This window comes from Petaurus breviceps, unplaced genomic scaffold (genome assembly GCF_028583685.1).
Source record: "Petaurus breviceps papuanus isolate PSGF00001 unplaced genomic scaffold, PetGlider_PUasm1.0 214, whole genome shotgun sequence".
NCBI classification, from domain to species: domain Eukaryota; kingdom Metazoa; phylum Chordata; class Mammalia; order Diprotodontia; family Petauridae; genus Petaurus; species Petaurus breviceps.
Genome location: NW_027185863.1, coordinates 11,767,254 through 11,778,622, shown reverse-complemented (window position 1 = coordinate 11,778,622; position 11,369 = coordinate 11,767,254).

Sequence of the window (11,369 nt, the reverse complement as noted above, 5' to 3'; positions counted from 1 at the left end):
AGCGACAAGAGATTGGGTTTCAGAGATACGACATTCACAAAGGACATTAAAAAACAGTTCACTGTGCATCCGATTAATCAGCCTATTGATGGGTGTTTTATTAAGCATCTTCTATGTGCCAGAAATATGCTAGGCACTGGGGAAGCAGCTACAGAGAATGAGAGAATCCCAACTCACAAGGAACGGAACCTTCTAATGGGGAAAGACAAATCTTATACACACACACACACACACACACACACATATATAAATATATTTATCTATCATGAATGTTGTTTCAGTCACATCCAACTTTTCGTGACCCCGTTTGGAGTTGTCTTGGAAAAGATAATTGAGTGGTTTGCCATTTCCTTCTCCAGCCCATTTTACAGAACTGAGGTAAAAAGGGCTAAGTGACTTGCCCAGGGTCACACAGTGTCTGAGGTAAAATTTGAACTCAGGAAGATGAGACTTCTTGATTCCAAGCCCAGTGTTCTATTTATGCTGCCACCTAGCTACCCAACATACATCATGAATATAAAGTGAATAAAGACAAATAAATAAAGGTAATTAAAAGCAAGATAGTTTAGGAGAGAGGGCCTTTAGCAGCTGGGGAGAGATCAGCAAAGACTTTATATAGAAGATTCTGCATCTTGAAAGAAGGAAGTCTCTTGAAGTGAAAGTAAATGTACTTCCAGGCAAGTGGGACAGAGAGTGTGAAAGCAGATGACCAAAGAAGGAGTGTCATGCATGAGGAACAGAAAAAAAAAATGTCACTTTGACTGGATGGCAGAGGGCAGGAGTAAAGTGATGTCCAATGAGACTAAAAAGACAAGATTGGGGTCAGATTGTTTAGGACTTTGTTTAAAAGCTAAACAAAGAAGTTTATATTTTAGGTCCAGGCAATAGGAAGCCACTAAATTGACTAAATAGGCAAGTCATGTGGTCAGATGTGCACTTAAGGAAAATGGCTTTGGTAACTGTGTGTAGGATGAAATAGAACTGGAAAGTACTTGAGTCGGGGAAACCTGTTAGGAAGCTGCTGTGATAATCTAGGCAAGAGGTGATGAGAGGCTGAACTAAGGTGGTAGTTGTGTAAGTGGAGAGAGAGGCTGAAGAAACAATCAGCGTGAAGCATGTGTCTAAATCTTCACTGAACTTGGGAAAGACGACTTAACTTAGGTACTCATTTCATTTCTCAGCAAGCTTTTCTTTTCTCTAATCCCTATTAATTTGATCCAAAGTCTTAATCAGCATAAAGTAAAATGAGTAGAACAAAGAGAACATTGTATGTAGTAACAGCAACATTATTTTAAGAATGACTTTAGGGGTGGCTAGGTGGTGCAGTGAATAGAGCACCGGCCCTGGAGTCAGGAAGACCTGAGTTCAAATTAGACCTCAGATACTTGACACACTATTTGTGTGACCTTGGGCAACTTGCTTAACCCCAATTGCCCTGCCTTCCCCCCTCCAAAAAGCAAAAAAAAAAAAAAGGAATAGCAAGTTGTACATAATAGATTTGCAGTTTCACATGCACCATCTTTTTTATTATACTGTCATGGAAATGTTTGTTTTATTCCATAAATGAAAAATAAGATAAATTTCTTTAAAATAAAAGGGAATGGGACTTCATCCAGAGGGGCTTCATTTCTCTCTGGAAGTCATGCTTCCTCCCACCAAGTGCTCTCTCTGTCTTACCTCTTGAACCTCTTCAAGTACTCACCACTATTCTCTGTAGTCACTACCCCCAGGATACTCCCCTCAATATCTGCTGGGAAAGGGCAAGACCTTCCTCTCTCCTAGCATAACTGTACCCATGACACACCTTTTCTTCACCTCCTGCTCAACTGCTTATGTCCCAGGTTAAAACATTCGTGATACTAGGATACATTTGAGGGACTTAATATATATAACACACAGATCAAATACCTCAAAAATAGGAAGCTCTGCTTTCATTATCCAATTTTACTCCTGCCATAAGATGTCACCCCACTCGTGACATCATCTCTTTGGGGGGAAGAGGGAAAGAAGGGAGATTCCTTTTTCACCCCATCAAACTCCCATCCCTAGTACAGGGTAGATGATTTGGCCTTGGTCTGATATCCAAAGATCTTCACATAAGGAGTCTCAATTTGATTTAATTTTGATAGGGGCTTGTTACATTTCCCTTCCTTACTATATATGTATAGCACAAGTGTTGTACAACTTCACTCACATTGGAACTGTTGTTCTTATACATGATGTCCAACATGGCACCAATTTCCCACTCTTCCTTTCTCTCTGGGCTGGCTTACCCCAATTCATGTTGGCAGGTTTGTGGGGTTTTCTGGGAAAAGGGAGAGCCATTACTCTCAGAATGCTAGAGGGGTGTGTGTAGGTGTCAGGAGTGGGTAGATACATATATCAACTATGCACCACTATGGTTCCTGAACCCCCATCGATATGCTTCCCATTATCACAAATCAATCACAATGGTATCAATAACTCCTAGTTATGAAACTAAACAAAAAGAAAAAACATAACATTTACTTAATAAAAGGCAAAAAAGCATGGATTAACAAAAATAACAGTCCTCCAAAAAACCTGGGTCACACTCTTCCACCAAAGCTCACAGAGTTGGTAGTGGGGAGAGTGAGCACAATCTTAGAGCGACCTAGAGGTGAGTCACATGCTTAAGGAAACCCATGGATCCAAGGCAACTCATGACTTTGAACTTCGGGTCCGGAAACCAGTGGTCCGGTTTTAGGAAACATTATTATTATTTATTATTATTATATAGGAAATATTATTATTTATCACATTTTCTCCTGAGCCTCTTCTCTCTCCTGCTGGACTAATCCTCATCTCTGTTACTCTCGGATCACTAAAGCAGTATACTTTTAGTAAAATATTAGTCCTAACCCTAGGGTCTGCAGCTTTACAGATCTGCTTCCTTGCTTGGGCACTGAAGCAGTCTTTGCCTATTTCAGTGACAACAGTTTCTGTAAGGCAAAGAACTGCAAAGTTTCTCAGCTCTGCTTTCTGGGCTCTGGAAAGTTTCTTCATCTCTATCTCAGTAGAGGAAAGCACAGTCAAGTCCCTGAGGAGTTTCTGCTTTTAAGCAGCAGTGGATAGTCTCCATTCTGCTTCTATTCCGTCTTTAGCAGCTCTTCAGTTTTTTGTTAAATTTTACCATTCTTCTGATCTCTTCTCATCTGGTTCCTTTTATGAGCTCGTCCCTAAAGCCTCAAATCAGCATTTTTCCATGAGTAGTGATCCATCTCTAACTCAGGCTGAGAAACCTAAAATCCACAGTTCTATTAGGTATAACTCAAACAATAACAAAATACAATTTCCCCATAGTCCCCAAGCCATTCTTTGATTTATAATTTTGAGCTGTGTCCTTCAAAACCCTGAAAACATCATTGCAACCATCCCTGCTTTCAATAAATATGTATGTCTTTGAGGAGCATGCATTTAGTCAGGTCCTCCCCAAACAGCTTGTGTGTCTCTCTCAAGCACTTGTGTCTCAGGGGCTGTGTGTGTCCTTCATGCAAATGTTCTTTTCTGGTCCCTTCAGTAAATAAAATGTCGTTTTATGAAAGAGATAGTGCTAGCCTTATGCATGTTTCCTCTGATAGGCATTTTCTCCCTCCCTCTTTGAGAAGATGGAAAATAAGTAGAGAAAATGATTTCTGCTACTCTCATTGCTCCATTCCTTTTCAGCATCATATTTCTTATTTTAATATTTTAAAAATATCCATTATTTATTTATTTTTTAACATTCTTTTAAAATTTTTTGAGTTCCAAATTCTCTCTCTCTTCTCCCTACCCCACTCTCTGAGAAGGCAAATATGATATCAATTATACATATGAAATCATGCAAAACATTTCCATGTTAGTCATATCAGCATTATATTTCTGATTGTGTTTCAGCAATTGTCTTTTAGTCCTTCCTTTTCCACCTGTTTCCATTTTTATGTTCATGCCTTGGTGCTCATAGCTGGATATACTTCCCTTTGGGCAGGAAGGAGGAATAGTCTTGGTAAATGCAATTGGATAACTATCTCTAGGCTAAATCTGAAAACCACTTTTCTGTTTTATTATTTTTCAGGGCAGATGAGTCAGCCCCAATGAAGTAGCAAGCCATCCCCAGGGAGAGACAAGAGGAAGACTGTGATGGGTAGGTCAAGTTACCATCCCAACCTTGATTACTATCTCTTCTCAAGTCCTGATGGGGACAATCAAGAATTCTAAACCCGAGAGCTTTGGGAATGGCAATGCATCCAATCCAGTGCCCACAGATATCAACCCCCAAGGAGATGCAGCCTGACAACTACTCCTACAGGGGCTGCAGCCAGATCAGGAGAGAAAATTCTTGTCACCAAAGTCTTTGGTACCGTCTAATGGTTCAACATCAAAAATTGAGGTGGTTTTATCAGTGGAAATAACCTTGAAGAAGAGACATTACCATCTGCTTTGCCAATGAACCCTAAGGTGCAAGGGACCTTTTTGGTTGACTTGCAGTTGACACCTTCCATATGTATCATCTTGACCCATTAGAAAGTGAGCTCCTTGAGAGCACTTTTCTAATTGCATTCCCAACACTTAGTAAAATGTTTTGTATATAGTAAGCACTTAATAACTGCTGCATTCATTCATTCACTTATTCAGTAAGCTATTTCTGGATTCTAGAGTAGAAGCATTTTTTTGGGAGGGCAATTGGGGTTAAGTGACTTGCCCAAGGTCACACAACTAGTTTTTGTGTTAATTGTCTGAGGTCACATTTGAATTCAGGTCCTCCTGACTCCAGGGCCAGTGCTCTATTCACTGTGCCACCTAGCCTCCCCTAGAGTAGAAGCATATGATCTAAGACACACAGATACCACTCCTAGAAATACACAATGGAATGCACAAATCAGGGGCAGGTAGGTGGTGCAATGACTAAAGCACTGGCCCTGGAGTCAGGAGTACCTGAGTTCAAATCCAGCCTCAGACACTTAACACTTACTAGCTGTGTGACCTTGAGCAAGTCACTTAACCCTGAGTGCCTGACCTCCTCCCTCCCTCCCCCCCCAAAAAAGAAGAAAGCACAGTAGCATGGTATAATGGAAAGAACTTGGTGTCAGAAAACCAAGGTTTGACTCTCTAGTTAATACCTGTATGTCATAGAGGGTCAGGGTAGGGTGGGACTATGGAGAGTGCCTGATTCCATTCAGTAGCAAGGATCAGGCTATGTTTTGTCAAATAATTTCTCAGCCCAGCTGTTGTATATATTGCCTAATAGCACAGGAGACTGGAGTATCAACTTCTTTTCAGCTACTATGGTTTCAGCCTTGATTTGCCTCTTTGCCTCTGCCTATCATGAACAATAGCCCAGATTCTTTCTTGTTGGCTAAGATTGGCATGAATAGTCCAATCAGATCATGACTCAGTCATTAATCTACTCCTGAAAACACTTCCCCTCATTTCAGCCCTGCTATGTTTTAATTAGAATTCCAACTCTGCTATACATGTTGATAAAAGTCAATTGGGCCTGATCTAAGGATTGCATGGAGTGCAAAATACATATATACACATGTATGTGTATGTAAATACATGTGCAGATTGTGATGGGTATATTACATATATGTGTGTTTGTGATTTTTATATGTTGACTACATACAAAAATATATACAAAATGTAATACGTGTGAGAATGTATACATACATACACAAACATATGTTGACCACATACAACCAACATATAAAAATATAATACATGTATGTGTATGTATACACATATACACAAATGTGTGTAAACACTATATATGTTTGTATACATTAACAATACACTTTGTGTTTTAATTAATTTCAAAAAATTTGATTAAGGAGCTCTTTATAGTTATGCTTCTTTCATAAATGATCTCAATAAAATGTATGTGTGGGGGGGGACACAGCTAGGTGGTGCAGTGAATAGAGCACCAGCCCTGGAGTCAGGAGGACCTGTGTTCAAATGGGACGTCAGACACTTAACACTAGCTATGTGACCTTGGGCAAGTCACTTAACCCCAATTGCACTGCCTTCCCCCCTACAAAAAGCAAAAAAAAAAGTATGTGGAGTGGGATTAAGGGAGAAACTTTAAGGAACAGGATGAGGACTATGATCTGATGGGTCTATTCATGCCAACCTTAGACTATGAAAGAGTGATTGGATGGGGGCTAAATCATTGTCTGGTTGGGCTATTCATGGCAAACCTAGATTTTGAGACAGAATATAGGCTACCACTCATAAGGGGCAGAGTCAAGGGGACAAATCTGGAAACTGAGGCTGATAACCCAGATAATGTGAGGTGTTAGGTCGTTCACATAACAAACAGCTGGGGTGAGAACTTGCTTGCCCTCCCCATCATGACATACAAGTATTAAACAGCAGAGTTGTGATTCAAAGCCAAGTGTTCTGACCCCAAATTCAATGTTCTTTCAGTCACAACTTGTCTGTGTGCTTTGTGATGAGAGTGAGGGCATTCCTAAGAATGGTGTGTGCGTGTGTGTGTGTGTGTGTGTGTGTGTGTCTGAGAAGCTGTGTTTCAGATTTAGAACACAGCTACTTTATCTGGTTGTGCTGACTGAGCTCACTTCCCCTTCTTGTCCCACAGGAGAGATGTGCAGCAGTGCGCCTGTAGTGTGACAGCTAGGACAGAAAGACTGATAAACAACTGTAGAAAACGTGCTAAAAAGGAGTGGAGCAAAGACCACCAGTGATTCCCCTCTCCTCGCTTCCAGTCTCCTCAAAGAGAGAAGCTCCCTAGGCAGTTTCCAGCTTACCCTTGCATTCTGGACATACCTTCCTCCCCTTCAGCTCCACAGGCATTCACTCTTGTCTCTGGACTTGGCTCATGCCCAAAGGGTATGAGGCCTAGTTAGTACAGGCTTATCAAAAGAAAACAGTTGAAGGACAAGAGGTAGGCTACCTCTGACACAATCACCACTCAGTTTCCCCCACATTGACCTTCAGCAGTTAAAGCCATCTCCCCCACCACCCTTGCCCTGCATCTGACATTATCTGGGTCATCGGCATGCTTCCTCCTTGTCTCCCATGGCAAATTCCTCCTCCATTGTATGAAGTTACAGGCAAGTCTCTGACTTCCTCCACTCTCTGTGAACAGGGCCAGGTAGAGGGTGATAGGGCAAGAGGGAGAGTTACACCTGTGTGACGCTGGACAAGTCCTACTTACCACACTCAGTGTGCTCGTCTGCAAAATGAAGTTATTGGGTGAGAGAACCTAAGGTTCCTCCAGCCCTGTAATATATATTACATATAACCATGCCTACTACATATATCCATATATAAAAAATACAGGGGCAACTAGGTAGTGCAAGGGACAGAATACAAGGTTTGGAGTCAGGAAGACTCATCTTCCTGAGTTCAAATTCAGCCTCAGACATTTACTAGCTATAAGACCCTGGCCAAGTCTCTTAACACTGTTTGCCTCAGTTTTCTCACCTGTAAAATTAGCTGGAGAAGGAAACAGCAAACCATTCCAGTATCTTTACCAAGAAAACCCCAAAGTCACGAAGAGTCAGACATGACTGAAAAACAACTGAATTTATATAATCGTATGATAGTTAAGGTTTTTTTCCTGGTCTAAACCTCATGTACTATACTTAGACTTAAGGAGAATGAATTTTGAAGCCTCAACAAGCTCCCATGGCTTCCCTTCTCTGAGATTTACTTGGCCTTATTCTCACAATCCCTCCACATACTCTTACTGCTCACCATTAAATACAATTCAGTTAATAGACGATGGACCAAGCTCATTTCATCTTATTCTCCTGCTTCATTGAAAACCAGAGCAGAAATACATAAACACTCAGCCTATACCTCACTCCAACTGTTCCCTGAATCCTAGCAGGGGTTTGCAAATATTATTGTCACCATTTCACAAGTGGAAAAACTAAGCCTAAAAGAGGTTAAGTGACTTGCCCTGGATTACACAGCTAGTAAATGTCTGAAGGAGATTTTGATTAAGGTTTTCCTGACCCCAAGTGAATCATATAATTCACATAGCTGCTTCAGGAATGTAGCAGGATGTCAGCTTGGCTCATCCCAAGGCCATGCTGTGCACTAGACCACGAAATTAACCTTATCCTAATCCCCATCTCAGCAACATAAGAATTAAATGGATCTTAGGTTCTTTCTAGCACAGAATTAACAAAAACAGAATTTTTTACATCAAGATTCTGAAATTTTCTGAATAATTTTAAACAAATGAATTGAGGAAATTATTTTTCTTCTGTTTTTCAAATTAGAATTAACTATAGTTTGCATAAAATTAAATCATTTATTACTTTATTTGTGTCTTGTGGTTTTCTTGCACAACACCAGAGCACTTCTCCAGGAAAGAAATATCCGCTTATAATGTTTTATTTAAAATTTTAATGATTGTATGGTACAGTGTACATTGTTATAATAAAAATTTAAATGTGATTTTTTGGGTTGATAAAGCCAATATGAACAAAAATTACCAGAAGAACAAATCATCCTACAATAGTTTCATTTAATTGCTCCTTCTAATTTTTAAGATAAAAAAATCTATCAGATGAGAGATTGGAATAAAGCCTACTACAGATTTTACAATTCCAAAAAAAAGCAGAAGAAATAATTATGCTATCAGATGTGGGTCTTCTCCCCTCTATTATTTGATATAATTCTAGAAATATTAGCAATAGGACTGACAAAAGAAAGGTTTAAACTTTAACAAATGCAGACAGCATGATGGCTTAACAAAAACCAGGAGGAAAGGATAGAAAGAAAAAAATCCACTTAAAAGTAATAAAATACATAAAATATCTGAGAATCAATCTTCCAAGATACCTACAAGACTTAAATAAATACATTTGTTTTAAACACTTTACTTAAAGAAAGATCGGATTGGCAAAGATGCCAATTGACAAAAATAGTTGAAGGGTCTATAGGAAGACAGGTACCCTAATGAACTGTTGGTGAAGCTGTGAATTGGTCTAACCATTATGGAAAAGTTTAAAACTATTCTAGAAAATGCAATAAAGTTAACATATTCTTTTTGACCCAAAGTTACCACTACTGGGCATATATCCCAAAGAGGTGAAAGACAGAGGGAAAGTCATAAGTACAAAAATATTTATAGCAGCAGTGCTTTTTGTGGTAGCAATGAACTGAAAGCAAAGTGGGTGCACATCGATTGGGGGTAGATTAACAAATTGTGGTATATGTATGTAATGGAATATTATTGTACCACAAGAAATGATGAATAGGAAGAATTCAGAGAAACTTAGGAAGGCTGAACATCAGTTCAACAAAATCCAGTTAGTGGAACCAAGAAAAAACCAAAAATTTAAAACATTATATAGAATAAAATATATTACAAAAATAATAAGTATTGCATATAATATAAAATATTATAAAAACAATAATAATAGTGCTAGCATTTGTATATCACTTTAAGCATTTATACAGCACTGCAATGCACTTTGCAAAGAGCAGGGAAGGAATAAGCATTTATTAAGTGCCTACTATATACCAGACACTGTGCAAACAGCCTTACATACATTGTCTCATTTTATCCTCATAACAACTCACAAGATAGATTCTATTATGATTTCCATTTCACAGTCAAGGAAACTGAGGCATACAATAGTTAAGTGACTTGCCCAGGATCAAACAGTTAGTTAATCTGAGTCTAAATTTGAACTCAGTCCTTCCTGATTCCAGGCTCAGTGCTCTATCGATTGTACCATAATAAGGTACTCTCAATAATGTAAAAGAATACAACATTGAAAAGTAAGAGAATTTTGTTCAACATAGTACCTAGTCCTGATTTCATGAAATTGGTAGCAAAACATGACCACCACCCTCCACTGACAAAATTGTGGTGGACTATAGGTGAAGAAAGAGGCATACATTGTTAAACATGGCCATTGTTTGATTTATTTCTCTTAACTATACATCACTGTTATGAAGGAATATTCTATGAAGGTTGAAAAGAGAGGACTTTTAGAAATAACAACATTTTTTAGTTTAATAATTTTTTAAAAATTAAATAGGAAAGACAATTGGAGGAATATTCATTGTTCATGTTTAGCCTATAACAACATAGTAAAAATTATATTATCTAAATTAATTTATGGCAGCTAGGTGGTACAATGGATAAAGTACCAACCCTGGAGTCAGGAGAATCTGAGTTCAAATCTGGTCTCAGAAACTTACTAGCTGTGTGACCCTGGGCAAGTCACTTAACCCTGTTTGCCTCCTTTTCTTCATCTGTAAAATGATCTGGAGAAGGAAGTAGCAAACCATGCCAGTATCTGTGCCAAGAAAACCCCAAAATGGCATCAGAAAGAGTTGGACATGATTGAAATGTTGAACAACGAGAATACTTGTTTATACAGAAATATTTCTATGTACATGTATATACAATGTGTATATATGTTTAAACTGATGTACCATATTGAGAGAAAGTAATATTTTACTATTATATTAATAACTAATTATTAATTTGTAATCCACCCTTTTCCTATCATTTCTATTAAAACCCAATTCCTGAAAAAGTTAGTGAATCTCTAAAGGGCATGGCCGAATGATAAGAGAGGTTATGGTATTTGAAGGAATACAAAAGTGCATGTTGAAATCCCCTGATAAGGGGCAAGAGTCATGGTGGAGAGAAAGACAGTGAGGCAGGTAATCAATCCATTGAGGAAGAAAGGAGCATACCTTGGGGTTGATAAGTAATGGCCACTAGGATCTGGATTGCATGATAAATGTGAAGGTATAGACTTCAAATAAGGAGAAGTTACTAAGGGATGGCGGTAGAGTGAGTCTAGAAGAAAGGAATATTTCAATTTTTACATAGTGGTCAATGAAAGTATAAACAGTGTATTTGTGGTTGGAGAAAAGTCCGTTGAAGGAGGCAGGTAATAGACAGTTCATGATCCTCTCTTGACATCTAACCATGTGTAATAGTAATGGGAATTTGAAGACCTTCCCTGCCTCCTAATAGACCAAATGTAATTCCATGGAGCCTGTGGTGGGAGGAGTTTGCTGAATGGGTGGAGCAAGAAGGGTGGAGCAGAGCCCAGAGGAAGCTGGGAGTCAGAGCAGTTAGTGCAGAGGGAGAGAGAGGAAGCAGGCAAGGAGACAGCTAGGCTTGTGAGTGTTTATTTGTGGGAAGACTTTGGGATGGTGTTGCTTCCTGCAGTGATAAAGTGTATTAATGTTTTTGTTGCTATGATGGATTCAGTTTTCTGGTGTTGGGATTCAACTTTCTGGTGTCTGATTAAATGTTTTTCTTCTGTCTTCTGTATGGAAAGTCTGTTATATTTTGCCATTCAGGGCTATGCTGGCATATTCATAGTCTCTGTCGATGCTGTGAATATCAGGTTGGTGCTGCAGTT